The sequence below is a fragment of the Crotalus tigris genome, unplaced genomic scaffold (genome assembly GCF_016545835.1).
Source record: "Crotalus tigris isolate CLP2741 ecotype Arizona unplaced genomic scaffold, ASM1654583v1 scf7180000018540.1288718, whole genome shotgun sequence".
Classification (NCBI taxonomy): domain Eukaryota; kingdom Metazoa; phylum Chordata; class Lepidosauria; order Squamata; family Viperidae; genus Crotalus; species Crotalus tigris.
The window spans coordinates 1117336-1129366 of NW_024097064.1; the positions used below are offsets into that span (position 1 = coordinate 1117336).

The 12031-nt window shown below is 44.7% G+C and overlaps 1 long non-coding RNA gene across 1 annotated transcript in view; it reads left to right on the forward strand.

Annotated features, from left to right (window-relative positions):
• The window catches only part of LOC120312773, a 91586-nt gene that overhangs the window by 25254 nt on the left and 54301 nt on the right, over positions 1–12031 (forward strand). Inside the window, exon 2 of the long non-coding RNA XR_005557964.1 lies at positions 5923–5990. This is a non-coding gene — a long non-coding RNA (uncharacterized LOC120312773). The remainder of the gene's footprint in view (positions 1–5922; positions 5991–12031) is intronic.

Here is a 12031-nt window from a genome sequence, read left to right on the forward strand (position 1 = left end):
TACACCTCTCCCTGGGCAACCATGAAGAGGACTTAACGTTTGTGGTGACCCCAGGTATGGAATGCCCAATGATTCTAGGGATGGAATGGTTGAAAAAATGGAACCCCTGGGTAAATTGGAGGACGACAGAAATCAAATTCCCGAAGGGGGACCCTATGGACTTAAAACCCCAAGAGAGGCTACCAGAATCAAGAATAGAAAAAGCATCCATAGGAGAGGAAAAAAGATTAACAGAAATACCAGAGGAATATAGGGACCTTGCTGAAGTCTTCAGTGAGGAGAGGGCGAATGAGCTTCCCCCCCACCGACCCACAGACTGTACCATTGAATTCAAGCCTGGGGCAAAACTCCCGAAGCCCAGATTATACTCCATGAGCCCAAAGGAGAAGGAGGAAATGGAAAGATTTATAAAAAAAAACCTGGAGAGAGGTTTCATTGAACCAGCTAAGCCTAAAGTGGCTGCCCCGGTCCTTTTTAGAGAGAAGAAGGATGGCTCTTTACGTTTATGCGTGGATTATAGGGCCCTGAACACAATCAGTGAAAGCAACCTATACCCGCTGCCCCTCATGAAAGACATGCTGTCACACCTATCGAAAGGGAAAATTTTTTCTAAACTAGACTTAAGGGAAGCTTACTATCGCGTGAGAATCAAGGAAGGGGACGAATGGAAGACTGCATTTAACTGCCCCATGGGGTGCTATCAATTCAAAGTCTTGCCATTTGGATTACAAGGGGGCCCTGCAGTCTTTATGCAATTAATCAATGACGTTCTAAGGGAGCACCTGTTTAAGGGGGTCCTTGTTTACTTGGACGACATTCTTATCTTTACCGAAACAAAAGAAGAACACGTCAAACTTGTCAGAGCGGTTTTAAAGAAGCTGCGAGCCGCTCACCTATATGCCAAACTCTCAAAATGCGAATTCCACCAGGAAAGGATAGACTACCTAGGCTATCGCATATCCCCACAGGGCATTGAAATGGACCCGGAGAAGGTCAAAGCAGTACTAGATTGGGCACCACCCCGCACAAGAAAGCAACTACAAAGCTTCCTGGGCTTTGCAAATTTTTACCGCCAATTCATCCCCTCATTTGCACAGATAGCTTTGCCCCTCACTAACTTACTAAAAACGAAGGGAACATCCTCAGTAAAACCTAGCCAGCCACTAACATGGACAATGGAGTGCCAAGCAGCGTTTGAGAGACTAAAGAGACTTTTTTCTGCCGAACCAGTACTAAGGCACCCAGACATGGACAAGCCCTTCATAATACAGGCAGATGCAAGTGATGTGGCAGTGGGGGCTGTGCTATTACAAGAAAATGATGATGCAGTATTGCAACCCTGTGCATATACATCCAAGAAACTCACGGAAACAGAACAGCGCTGGCCCGTATGGGAGAAGGAGGCTTATGGGATACGTTGGGCATTACTCACATGGCGACAGTTCCTGGAAGGCAACAAAATCCCCTTCCAGGTGTGGACTGATCACAAAAATTTAGAAGCCCTGAAAACTTCCAGGAAACTCAATCCCAAACAAGCCCGCTGGTCCCAGCATTTTCACCAATTCCAATTTAAGCTCAAACATTTACCAGGAAGAAAGAACTTCCTGGCAGATGCACTATCTCGCATGCCCCAATATAACAGCGCACGAACCACAGACTCTAGACCAATAATGGCAGAGTCACAACTGGCAGCACCAGTAACCACAAGAACCCAAGCCAAATTAAAACCACAACTGGACAGCCAAACTGGAATTGAATTCAGAAAAAGTTTGGAAACAGATGATTGGTTCCAGAAAAACAAAAATGTGTGCACAATGAGAGACGGGTTGCCTTGGATAGGGGAAAAGTTATATATACCAACAACTCAAAGAGTAATTTTCATGCACCTTTGCCATGACACAAAATCAGCAGGGCATTTTGGATTTGTAAAAACTTTACATTTAATTAAACGGCAATTTTGGTGGCCATCCATGAAAAAGGACATTGAAAGTTATATAGCCAGTTGTCCAAAATGTGCCACGGCAAAGAGGTTGCAAGGGAAAGTGCCAGGACTATTGCAAACAGTGGCAAGTCCCTCAGCCCCCTGGAGAGAAATAGCCATGGATTTTATAGTGGAATTGCCAGAAAGCAATGGGAATACTGTGGTCTGGACGGTCACGGACTTGTTTTCCAAACAGGTGCACTTTATCCCTTGCCAAAAGATTCCCACTGCAAAAGCCTTAGCAAAACTTTTCATCCAACACATTTACAGATTGCATGGGGCACCCCAACGCATCATCTCTGACAGGGGGGTGCAATTTACGTCTGCATTTTGGAAGGAATTTTTATCCCTCTTAGGAACCACTCAGGGACTGACATCTAGCCACCACCCTCAAGGAAATGGGGGGGCTGAAAAAATGAACTCAGTACTTAAGCAATATTTAAGATGTTTTCTTAGTTTCCAGCAGACCGAGTGGGCGGACTTACTCCCTTTTGCAGAAGTTGCCTACAATAATGCAGTCCACTCCAGCACAGGTTACACTCCTTTTCAAATAGCCACCGGTCAAAGTTTCAACCCCATGCCAGAATTAACCCCAAACGAACCAACGATCCCCTCGCTGAAAGAATGGATGGAAAAATTACAAAACACCTGGCCAATAGTCAGAAAAGCACTAGATGAAGCTAGGCAGGCTTACAAAACACAAGCCGATAAAAAAAGGGTTGAGCCTACACCATTCATTATAGGAGAGATGGTGTACTTATCTACAAAATACCTAAAGTCCCTACAGCCCTGTAAAAAACTTGGACCAAAATACATAGGACCTTTTCCAATTAAAAGAATCATAAATCCAGTAACAGTAGAATTAGAATTACCCAAAAATCTCAGGCAAATACACCCAATTTTTCATTGCAGCTTGCTGAAAAGAGAGCATCAGTCATTGTTACGGCCAAAAATCCCCTCCAACCTCCAATCATGGTGGAGGGTGAACAACACTTCGAAATAAAGGAAGTCCTTGACTCTAGGAGATATCATGGAGCAACTCAGTACCTAGTTGCCTGGAAACACCTCCCTCCCTCACAAAATGAGTGGGTCCATAAACGTCATGTCAGAGCCCCGAAGCTATTGAAGAAGTTTCACACAGAGTATCCTAACAAGCCTGACTAAATTTTATACTTGTGTTTTCTTTCAGGTGGATCTCTCTTATTTTTAAGAGGGGCCGGATGTCAGAATCCAATCATATTTCATCTTTAATTATCAAATATAGAAACTCCCAATTCTGCCTTCTTTGGATTCTGCCATAAGAGGGAGAGAAGGGGGAGAACAAAAGGGCTTTATGGCCCTCACTTCCTTCAGTAGACTTCAAAGAGCTGAATGCTGAATGTGTGTTTATTGTAACCTATTGTAACCTCAAAGCGTTAACACCAGAGAACATTAGCATTAACAAAGAAGAGTATTTGCCTTTCATGTAGTTATCTGAAGTCTCCATCCAGACGGAAGAAAGAAGAAACGGGGTGGAATTGTGATACTTGAAACTATCACTGGGAAGGGGGGTTGATTGGGTGGGACTACTGGGGAACCCCTTAAAACCTTGAATGGGAGAGCTTGGACCCCAAGTCCTGTCTAGCATGCCTGCAACCATTTTCTCTTAATAAAGGATTCCTGTTGGAAGAACTATTCCAAGAGTTCTGTCTTCTTAAGATGCAAAGTGGGGTGGGTCCTTACAGTGAGTTCCATTGTATCTCATACAACAGAATTGAAATGGACCCTCAGAAGGTCCAGGCAGTGCTAGACTGGGCTCTGCCCAGAACCAGGAAGCAATTACAAAGTTTCCTGGGCTTTGAAAATTTCTACCGATAGTTTATCCCATCTTTTGCTCAAATTCCTTTCCCCATCACTAACCTTTTAAAGACAAAAGGGAAAGACAAAACCAAGTGCAGCCAACCTCTAAAATGGACTATGGAAGGTCAGGAAGTATTCAAAGATTTAAATGGTTGTTCACAGCAGAACCTGAAGCACCCTGACCCAAATGCCCCGTTTGTCATCCAGGCTGATGCTAGTTATTGTAGCAGTGGGAACCTTATTATTGCAGTGAAATGAACATGGCCAGTTGCAAGCTTGTGCCTATACTTCCAAGAAGCTGTCAGAAACTGAGCAGAGATGGATGGTTTGAGAAAAGAAGGCTTATGTGGTATACTGGAAGCTCTTAACTTGGAGGCATCTTTGAAGGTAGTAAGGTGCTTTTTGAGGTATGGACTGACCATAAGAACTTAGAGGCATTAAAAACCCCACATAGGCTATCACCTAAGCAATTCCAGTGGATGCAGTACTTTAATTGTTTTGACTTTACATTACTTCCTGGGTGGGGAGGAGAATTTCCTAGCAGATGCCCTATTATGAATGCCTCAATATAACTGTACCATATATGATGTAATCAAGCCATTAATCCCATCATGCCAGCTGGCCACACCAATGATAACCTGAGACCAAGCATGAGAGAAGCTGCTGATAGAGAACAATGTGACTGTGGCTCTTAAAACTGCGCTACAGGATGACAAGCGGTTTCAAAATCACAAGAATGAATGTTCTTTCCAGGATGGTCTAGTTTGGGAGAAGGTTAAGTTACATGTGCCAGAAAGCCAACGGTTAATAGTTCTGGATAAAAGTTATGACTCTAGGACTGCTGAGCACTTTGATTTTGTAAAGACATTGTATTTAGTCAAAATACAGTTTTGGTGGCTGTCTTTAAAGAAGGATGCTGAAAGCTTTATGGTGAGTTGCCCATTTGCTCCTCAGCGAAATGGCAGCAAGGAAACTCCCCAGGACTCCTTCCAATGGTGACTGAGAGAGATCTCCATTGATTGTATAGTAGAACTCCCTGAGAGTTTAGGAAATACCATTATATGGGTAATAACTGACTTGTTTTCCAAGCAGGTATATTTTGTCCCATGCCAGAAAATCCCTTCAGCATGTGCACTAGCCAAACTATTTATGCAACATGTTTATAGGTTGCACTGAGCCTGGCAACATATTATTTCCTGTAGGGTCATACAATTCACCTCCAAGTTCTGGCAAGCATTTTTTAATCTCCTTGGGACTGATCAGATGCTTAGTTCCAGTTACCACCCCCAAACAAATGGGATATGTGAATGCACAAACTCAGTGTTGGAACAGTACCTTAGATGCTACATCAACTACCAGCAAGATAACTGGACAGACCTGTTACCTTTTGCAGAAGTGGTTTACAATAACTCGGTTCATAGTAGCACCCTTTTTAAAGTGGCAAGAAGACAGGACTTTCCCTCCAGGCCCAAGTTACCACTGAGTGATCCCTCTGTACCTTTCTTAAAGGAATGGGTTTCCCAACTACAAAATACTTGGCCAGTGGTGAGAAAGTCCCTTGCAGATGCACAAGATGCATATAAAAAGCAAGCTGATAAGAAGTGAATGGAATTAAAGCCTTTAAAATTGGCCATCGAGTCTGTTTGTCTACCCAATACCTACAATCTAGACAACCATAAAAAAAATTATGACCCAAATATGTGGGTCTCTTTCCCATCCAAAGCATCATTAACCCAGTCACCATAATACTAGATTTGCCCAAGTCTCTTTAGCAAATGTACCCAATGTTCCACTGTATTTTGCTAAAGACCAAAATCATCTCCTCTCAGACCTGAACTGCCACCACCACCTGAACCATTGATGATAGAGGGGGAACAGATTTTGAGATCAGCAACATTTTAGACTCCATAAACACTGAGGGAACTTTCAACATTTAGTAGCTTGGAAAGACTTTCCCAAATCCCAAATTGAGTGGGTTGATCACCACCATGTTAGGGCTGTTAGGCTTCTTAAGCACTTTCATAACCAGTATCCTGATAAACCTAGATGAGTCCTTTGTTTCTAACCCTCTTCCCCCCCCTTTATTCTGTTTTGTTTTACAGGACTGACATCGTGTTTGGGGGGGCAGAATGTCAAGCCCACCAACATGTCCTGCCATTGTGCTGGAGAGGTTAGCATTTTTGGGATGCTTTCACTTTTGTTCAATGCTTGAGAATTAGGAAGGGGGACTGCCTTCAGAGACAGGGCAGACTCCTTCTCAGCTGGTTCCTGCTTGCTACCAAGGCTGTTGTGCTCTGAGAATGACCTGTTATTTGCCTAGTACCGCAGTGTTCTCAAAACATCTTCCTGGCATCACATTGACTACTGGAGTACTGGTCAGGAGGGTTGGGATTGCTTTATGCTTTGCACAGGCCCGTCAGATTCCACCTGGCTTTACTGCAGTTTCAACTCAGTGAAGTCTTGCTTTCCTGAGGGGATGGTTACAGTTCCAATGATTCCACTTGGCTAAATTAAAGTTCATTTTTAATTGAACTTTAGTCAGATTAGAGCTGGAAGGGACCTTGGAGGTCTTCTAGTCCACCCCCCTCATCAAGCAGGAGACCCTACACCATTTCAGGCAAGTGGCTATCCGGTCTCTTCTTAAAAGCCTCCAGTAATGAAGCACCACAGCCTCTGAAGGCAAGTTGTTCCACTGATTAATTGTCCTCACTGTTAGGAAGTTTCTCCTTAATTCCAGGTTGCTTCTCTCCTTGATTAGTTTCTATCCATTGTTCTTGTCCTGCCTTCTGGTGCTTTGGAAAATAAGTTGACCCTCTTTTCTTTGTGGCAGCCCCTCAAACACTATCATGTCCTCTCTAGTCCTTCTTTTCTCTAAACTAGCCATACCCAATTCCTTCAACCATTCTTCATATGTTTTAGTCTCCAGGCCTTTAACTTTCCTAGTTGTTGTTCTCTGAACTTTTTCCAAAGTCTCAACATCTTTTTGTAATGTGGTGACCAAAACTGGATGCAGTGTTCCAGGTATGGTCTTACTAAGATTTTATAAAGCTTTTTTGGCTGCTGCCACATACTGCTGGCTCATACTGTATTTAAAAGATCATCCACTAGAGCTCCGAGGTTCTTTCACAGTTTTGGAGCCAGTTTTCACCTAAACTATACTTGTGCCTTTGGTTTCCATGCCTAAATGTAAAACCTTCTTTTCTCCACATTAAATTTCATTCTGTTGGATACTGTTCAAATCTGTCAAGATCCATTTGGATTCTGAGCCTGGGATGTTGGCTATTCTTGCCAACTTAGTGTCATCTGCAAATTTGATGAATTCCCCTTCTATTCCCTCATCTAAGTCATTTAGGAAGATATTGAAGAGTACTGGGTCTAAAATGGAATCTTGCAATCTCCCACTGCTTACTTCCCTCCATGTAGATGTAGTACCATAAAGGATTACTCACTGAGTGTGCTTTGTCAGGCAGATCACAGAAGCCCAGATCACAAGCTAGAACCTGCTTTGGTTTGTGATCTGGGCTTCAGCAAATCCAATCTATAGTCTAATTTAAACATTTTTAAGGTGGCAATTCTCCCCATCTGAAAATAATAAAGAAGTCCAGTGAGAATTTGGATTTTTTGCATGTTTAAACCTTATTTTTCTCTGCGCAGCTAAAACAAGGGAAACAAGTGGAAATGACACACACATATATAAATTTGTTCAGTTGACAGAATCTACATTATTGTTTTTATATTGTCCAAGTTTATTAAATATGTTTTTCTCAGCACCTTAGTATTTTATAGTCCAAATTACATATTCATTTCCCATTTTATTAAGTTACCGGACTGCAAATTTCTCTCCAGGATATGTTTACTTTTCCATTTCTTTTATTTGTTTTTCCATTGATTTTGTAATGTATTAAGTTAAACTTATGAAGCAGATGGCTGAGATCTGTGCAGGAATGGTTAGCAGACTACATGGCCTGCTAGCCAGACTTGCTCTCTACAAGAATGTTATTATGTATTTGAGCGGGAGAATACTGTGCTGTCATTGGCTGACACCACCCAGAGCTGAATGTATAAATAGGGGCGGAGCAATGCTTGTTAATTTCTGTTTTGACTTCAATAAAGAAGTACTTGTTTCTATTGCTGCCTCTTCAATGCTGAACCAAGCAAAAAACAGAATATTGGCGATGAAGGTGGGATCGTGCTGCTGCAATTCAAAGAGCTGAGTCACTACAGGGGTCAAGCCTAGCAAGTGCTTGGTTGGAATGGCGTTCCACCCCCCTCACTCTATCCTGCCAGTACAGAAACACTGGAGGAAAGTGCTTCCACGGTTTCGCCCTGGAAGTCCCATGGAAACCTGCACAGGATGAGGCATTGAAAATGCTGCAAAAGACTCATCATGGCAAAGATCAGAAAACTCTCCGAATTCGACGTCGCTCATCCAGAGAGGTGGCGCTCCTATATCGTGAGAGTTGAAAATTACCTACGGGTAAACCAGATTCGAGATGACGGATTGAAGGCCGCGATGCTCTTGTGTGTTTATGGTCAAGCCACTTTTGATATCACAGAGAACTTAGTTGCATCAGCACTGCTCGAGTCCATCGGGTATGCAGAACTCAAGAAGATGCTCAGAGAACATTTTGAGCCCAAGCTTTTGGTCATTGCTTGGTGGCACGCTTTTGAACAGCAAGACCAGCATCCTGGCGAGTTTGCCACCGACTTCATAACCACCTTTTGCCAAGCTGCATGGCCATGCAAATTCAAAGAACTTGAAGAAAGGCTGTGGGACTGCTTAGTTTGTGGCCTAAGGAGCCGAGAACTGCAACAGAAGATCTTTGCTAAAAAGACTATTTCATTTCAAGACGCATTGAGGGAGATAACGACTGAAGAAGCAGCCAGCGGAGCTATTAAGACCTTGTGGCTCTCCAAGAACTCTCCTTGCATGGAGGCTGTCCACCATGAGGACATCAAGAGAGTTGAAGACTCTGACTCGGACCACGAAGTCGATTGGTTGCAGCAACCCCTGGAAAGAAGGCCTCAACAGCAACCTGACAAGGCAGTTTCCTTCTCTCAGTGCATCAGGTGTTGAGGCCGACACAAACAGGCTGATTGTCGGTTCCGCACAGCCACTTGCCGGGCGTGTGGCAAGCAAGGCCACATCACCAGTGTTTGTTTGGGTTGCAGGAAAGAACATTCATCAAAAGAGTTGCCTCGGAAAGGTACCGGGTTCCCCAGTCAAAACTGGGTGGGTTTTTGTGTGGGTAGAAGGAGCGTGTTTAGGACAAGCACCTATCGCCCACTCAAAGGGAAGTTACACCTCAAAGTCAAGTTGCAAGGGGTTCCTTCTGACATGGAGTTGGACATGGGTACAGCTCTATCAATCATTTCCCAAAGGACACTTGGGAAAGCAGATTTGCAGTTGAAGCGGCAAATGAGTTAAGCTCAGGCCATCGAACCTCGTCTTAGCCAACTTCCAAAATTCCCAGGTAAACAGAAAGGGGGAGGCAACACTCGGAGTGCAGTTCAGGAATTTCAAGGGTCCCTTGGAAGTCATAGTTGTTGAGGGCAACCGCATGAGCCTAATTGGACTTGATTGGTTTGATGCTTTGGGAATTCAGTGACTGGGTTAAATAGCTTGCAAAGGTCGAGCCTCTCGGCAGTGTGTAAAAAGTTTGCTGATGTCTTCAGCTAGAGTTAGGAGCATACAAAGGGCCTCCAATTGCACTATGGTTAGATCCCTCAATAGCACCAATAAGGATTAAGCCTCGTCGGGTACCTTTTGCCCTAAAGCAGAGGATCAATGCAGAGCTGGACAAGCTGTTGCAACAAGGCATTTTAGAGCCGGTGGATAGCAGTCCATGAGAAATTCCCATTGTCATGCCACTTAAGGCCAATGGAGAAGTCCGCATTTGTGCCGAGTATAAATGCACATTAAACAAAGCTGTCCAACAGCACTCCTATCCATTGCCTGTAGTCAGCCATATTTTGGCATCTCTACAGGGAGGTCACATTTTCGCCAAGTTAGATTTGGCCCAGGCCTATCAGCAGCTGCCGGTGGACGATGCTGCGGCTGAGGCCCAAATCATTGTAACCCACCGGGGAGCCTTCAAGGTGCAAAGGTTACAGTTCAGGGTTAATGTAGCCCCTGGCATTTTTCAGAGAGTGATGGAGCGCATGGTCCACATTCTGGTTGTACGCCCATATTTCGATGATGTCCTCATAGCTGGGAATCAGTCAAAAACCTCACTGACAGGCTCCAGGCCATCTTGTGGCATTTCTGCAAAGCGGACCTGAAGCTCAAACAGGAGAAATGCAAAATTGGAGTAACCTCCACAGAATTCCTGGGGTTTTGTATAGATGCTGAAGGCATTCATCCTGCAATTCAGCAGGCACCCAAGTCGAAGGGAGCAATTCAGGACTTCCTGGGACTCCTCAACTTCTATCATGCTTTCCTCCCCCACAAGGCTGCAGTGGCAGAGCTGTTACACCGGCTCTTGGACAACAGACCCCATGGAAGTGGACAAGTGTCCACAAGAGGGGTTTTGCTGCAGTTAAAGCATTATTGTCATCAAATGCGGTGTTAGCTCATTTCAATGAGCAGTTGCCAGTCTGCATCATGTGCGATTTATCCCCTTACGGGATCGGAGCTATGTTAAGCCATTTTAGGGCTGATGGGACACAAGTCCCTATAGCTTATTACTCCAGGACTCTTTCAGCAGCGGAACAGAATTACATGCAAATAGAAAGGGAGGCATGGGTCATTGTGACTGGCATAAAAAAGTTTCATGATTTTTTTGTATGGCCGCCACTTCACGGTCTTCACTGACCATAAGCCACTTCTGGGATTGTTCACTACGAACAAGCAGACACCCCAAATTATCTCTCCTAGAATGTTGAGGTGGTCAATATTCTTATCTGCTTATGATTATTGTCTGGTTCATAAACCAGGTAAAGAAATAGGCCACACAGACGGCCTTAGTAGGTTGCCTCTATGGCTGTTAAAATCAGATCCTGCTCCAGCCAACCACATCCTGTCTATCCAGGATTTGCCGAAGTCTCCCCTTAACGCAGGGGATGTAGCTGCTGAAACAGCTTCAGACAGCATGTTGAGCCGCCTGTTAAACTGGTTGCTCACAGGATGGCCGGAAACGTGTCCTAGCCTTGACTTTCAGAGTGTCTGGAAAAGGAAGCATGAGTTATCCATCTTTAAGGGTTGTATTTTGTGGGGCAGTAGGGTAGTAATCCCGACCTCACTGAGTATTAGAGTCCTTGATTCTCTGCATAGTCCAGATGAAGGTGCTCACGCATAGCTACTTCTGGTGGCCTGGGATTAATAAAGACATCGAGGCCCAGGTCCACAGGTGCCTCATTTGCCAGCAGTCAAGGCCAGAAATGCCAGATGCTCCTGTGCATAGATGGGAGACCACACAAGCCCCTTGGTCGAGGATCCATATTGATTTTGGTGGCCCCTTTCAGGGGCAACTCTTCCTCATTGTTGTGGATATCACTTCAAGTGGCTAGAGGTCATTCCAGTGTCCACTATGACTACTACCAGGACCATCCAGTTTCTGTGGGGCATCTTTGCAACGCATGTGCTACCAGATGTCATAGTCAATAGGGCTCAATTTACTTCTGCAGAGTTTCAGTCCTTCTTAAGGATGAATATGATTAGGCATGCCACTTTGGCTCCCTTTCAATCGGCCTCTCACGGCCAAGTGGAACACATGGTCAGAACGACCAAGAACTCCTTGAAAAGGATCACCCATGGCACCACAGATTGGCAGATTTTCTACTCTGCCAGTGCACAATGCTCTGCACTTCTATGAGGAAGAGCCCAGCTGAATTAAGATGGGGGCGCCGTCTTATCATAAAGCTGGATCGCTTACATCCAGACAGGGTCGCTTCATAAGTGCCGCAGCCTAAGGCACTGAGGCACTTGCAAGTGGGTGAACCAGTTTGGGCACGCAACTATGGACAAGGGGCACTGTGGGTGGTAGCTGTGGTTTGCAAGGTGTCAGGGCCGCTCTCATACAAAGTGGCCCTGGAAGACGGTCGTATGCTCTGCAGGCACATTGACCAGCTGCGTTGGAGGTTACCACGCCACTCTTCTGCTCCTGACTCTGCTCTCAGGGGGGCGGGGAGGAACATGATTGTGATCATGCATCTCAGCGAAAGTGGGACCTTGCGATCACTGAACAGGGGTTTTGCCAATGAGGCTGCTCC